Consider the following 4,284-nt stretch of genomic DNA (forward strand, 5'->3'; position numbering starts at 1 on the left):
AATGAAAGAACAAAACAAAGTTCCAGAAAAAGAATTAAACAAAATAGAGATGAATGACCTAGTAGATGCAGAATTCAAAACACTGCTTATAAGAATGCTCAGTAACCTCAAAGAGAACCTCAACAAAGAGTTAGGAAACTTAAAAATGGAGATAGAAAACATTAAAAAAAAACAGTCAGAAATAAAAAATACAATAACTGAAATAAAGAACACATTAGAGGGAAACAACAGTAGGCTAGATAAACAAAGGATCGAATCAGTGATTTAGAAAATAATGTAGCAGGAAACACCCAATCAGAAAAGCAAAAAGAAAAAGAATTTTAAAAAATAAGGACAGTTTAAGGAGCCTCTGAAACAACATTTGAGCATACCAACATTTGCATGTTAGGGGTACCAGAAGAAGAAGAGAAAGAGCTAGGAATTGAAAACCTATTTGAAGAAATAATGTTGGATAACTTTCCTAACTTGGTGATGGATATTCAAGCCCAGGAAGTGCAGAGAGTTCCTAACAAGGTGAACCCAAAGAGGCCTACACCAAGACAAATCATAATTAAAATGCCAACATTAAAGACAAAGAAAGAATCTTTTAAAAGGCAGCAAGAAAAAAGAAGTTAGTTACCTACAAGGGAGCTCCCATAAGCCTTCCAGCTGATTTCTCAACAGAAGCTATGCAGGGCAGAAGGGACTGGCACAAAATATTCAAAGTGAGGAAAAGCAAAGACTTACAACCAAGACCACTCTTCCCAGCAAGGCTATCATTTAAAATTGAAAGGCAGATAAAGAGCTTCTCAGACAAGAAAAAGCTAAAGGAGTTCATCACCACCAAACCAGTATTACAAGGAATGTTAGAGGGAGTTCTTTAAGATACACACACACACACACACACACACACACACGAATAATAAAGTGGCAATAACTACATATATATCAAGAATTACTTTAAATGTAATGGATTAAATGCTCCAATCAAACAACATAGGATGGCTGAATGGATAAGAAAACAAGACCCTTACATATACTGCCTACAAGAGACTCACTACAGATTGAAAGACACATACAGACTGAAAGTAAAGGAATAGAAAAAGATAGTTCATGATACTGGAAATTAAAATAAAAAGAAGAAGAAGCTGTGGTAGCAATATTTATACTAGACCAAACAAACTTTAAAACAAAGGCTAATAATATAACAAGAGACAAAGAAGGACCTAGTAATCCCACTTTTGGGTATTTATCCAAAGAAACACAAATTTGCTACTTCGAGGGGACATGTGCATCCATATGTTCCTTGCAGCATTATTTACAACAGCCAAGATATGAAGGCAACTCAGGTATTCCTGAATGGATGAATGGATAAAAAAAGGTAGTACATATATACAATAGAATATTACTAATCCATAAAAAAAAATAATGAAATCTTGCTATCTGCCTCAACATAGATGGACCTAGAGGGTATTGTACTAAGTGTAGTAAGTCAGACAGAGAAAGACAAATGTAATATTATTTCACTTAAAAGTGGAACTAAAGAACAAAACAAATAAACAAACAAAACAAAAACAAACTCAGATACAGAGAACATTTTGATGGTTGCCAGAGGGGAAGGGGGTTTGAGGCAGATGAAAAATGGGAAGGGATTAAGAAATACAAATTGGTTGTTACAAAGTAGTCATGGAGATGTAGGGTAAAGCATAAGGAATATAATCAATAATATTGTAATAACTTTGTATGGTGTCAGATGGGTACTAGATTTTTCCGAATGATAGATGGGAAGGGGGTTGGGAGCAGGTTGAACAAGGTCAGGGGATTAAGAAATACAAATTGGTAGTTACAAAATAGTCATGGGGATTTAAAATAAAGCATAGGGCATATCGTCAATAATATGGCAATAACTATGTATAATGAATGCCAGGTGAGCATTAAACTAGTCAGGGGGATCATTTCTTAAATGATCTAACCACTTAAATGTCTAACCACTATGCTGTACACCAGAAATTAATATGAACTAATATTAAATGTCAGCTGTAATTGAAAATTTTAAAAAGGGGGTGGGGAGATGAAGAGGAACAAGAGGTTCAAATTTCCAGGTATAAAACAAATAAGTGTTGGGGATTTACTATACAGTACAGGGAATATAGTCAATAATATTGTGATAGTGTGGTATGGTGTCAGATGGTTGCTGGAATTATTATGGTTAATACTTCTTTAGGCATATAAACGTTGACTAACTATTGTATACACCTGAAATTAATATAATGCTGTATGTTAGCTATATGTTAATACAAATATTTTACATATGGCAACATGTCAAAAACACATTATCAAAATTAATAAATATTTACTGAATCTTAGTTGTCATTTATTGAGTGCTTATTATATACACCAGCAAATTCTCTCAATATTTTACATGCAGGATCCTGTTAAAGCCAAATAATTGTCTGAAATACTACTAGATTTAGTGTACATATAAAAAAAATCAGGATTAGAGAAGTTGCCTATTCCAGGTCACATGATCAGTAAGTGGCAAAGCCCTGATTTCTCTGACTCTCAATTGCACACTTCTGATTGCTACTCTCTATTGTATGCAGCACAAGACACAAAGGCATGTCTAAAAGTGTAAGACACAGTCCACATTTTCAATGCACACATCCTGTATGAATTCTAAATTCTTTACACTTTATTTACACCTAACTCTTTAATCTAAGAAAAGAGGAAAAATTGTTTGCATAATTTAATCTTTAATAGAGACAGTGACTAAGTCACTTCTTAGGATATTTTGATGGTTAAACAATCATTCTCTAATCCATCTTTTGGTGATTTGTCAATTATTGTTGTTCTCTGTGTTTCTAAGTTCCTGCTGCTATCTTTCATGCAGTGTAAATCTAAGTGCTTTTGTACAGAGAACCAGTATTACGTTCTATGGAAGAAATAAGTTCACCATTCTTATAGATCAATCCTGGTGTTATACTGGCCGTTTTGCTCTCTGCTCTTTCACCCAAGCCCTCAACCCTGAATCTAAGAGCCAATAACTGTGATCTCTAAAATATTATTAATGAAAACTCAGAATTGCAAGTTCATGGTAATTTGTTAGGTTTGGCCTCTAACATCCACCCTCTTTCCTTAGAGCACTGAGATTTTCTCCTTCCCCATTGCAAATAGTCCAACAGATCTTTCGAAGAAGTGCTCTGCCATCCTCTAATGAAGTTGATACACATGGCATAAAGGCTTAACCTTTATCCCCTCTCTTGAGTTTGAATCTTAAGCTGAGGGAAAAAAAAAGAAGTTAAAAATGCTATGTTCATTCATTTGACCAGCTTGTTTCTATCATATGATTACTCCTACTTTCAAGCTTCTTAAACACTGGAGCTGCCTTGGTTTTCACACATTTTCTACCTGAGTGCTCAGCATCCTATCCTAGAACTCTTCTTTGCTTAAACTGGCTAGATGTGGGTTCCTTTACTTGCAACCAAACTAGCTTAACTGATTTTCTTCTTTGTTACCACCCCTGCTCATTCATTTACTCAGTAAATATTTATTGAGTGTCTACTGTATTTCAGGTACTGTGATCAGGAGTGACACTATACTGTAACCATGGCAGACAACATCCCTGCTTTCAAAAGACATATTACAGTCTGGTCTGAAATAGAAGAAACAGCCAGTAAGCAATTTTTTATAGCAAGGATCCAAAGGCACTTTATGAAGGTGCAAGTCCAAGAATTCCAATCAGAGAAGGCTCCCTGGAAAAAGTGAAAAGTATGCTCATAGTGGAAAGATACATAAACGTTTGACAGGTAAAGACATAGAGGAAGAATGACCTCAGCTAAGGGAATGAAGAGGCTGTGTGGAGGCCTTGAAGGAAGAGACAGTGGATGCACTTGGAGAACCAAAGGAATTTATCCTGGGGAGAAATAGAACACAGTCAGGGTAAGGATAAATCAGGTTGAAGTTAAGAGAGAAAAAAAAAAAGAATGAAAGATTGTGTAGGTCCTGTTAAAGAATTTCTACTTAATTGGAGTCAATGGGGAAACACTGAAGAATTCTGAACAATAAAGTGACATTTGTATCTTTGGATTTTAGAATGACATTTCTAACTGTAGTATAGAGAATGTCTTGAAGGGAGTAGGTTGGCTGTGAGAGAGGTCTGCTGCAGAAATCTGGGATGGACTTGGCAAAGTTGGATCACCAGGGATGGAGAAAATGTGACTACAGAAGTAGTAAGATCTAGAATTACAGAGGCCATGCTGGCTGTTGGAGAAGGGAGTCGAGGCCAAGAGAATGAGAGCAGAGGAT

This window comes from Hipposideros armiger, unplaced genomic scaffold, assembly GCF_001890085.2.
Source record: "Hipposideros armiger isolate ML-2016 unplaced genomic scaffold, ASM189008v1 scaffold_566, whole genome shotgun sequence".
Lineage (NCBI taxonomy): Eukaryota > Metazoa > Chordata > Mammalia > Chiroptera > Hipposideridae > Hipposideros > Hipposideros armiger.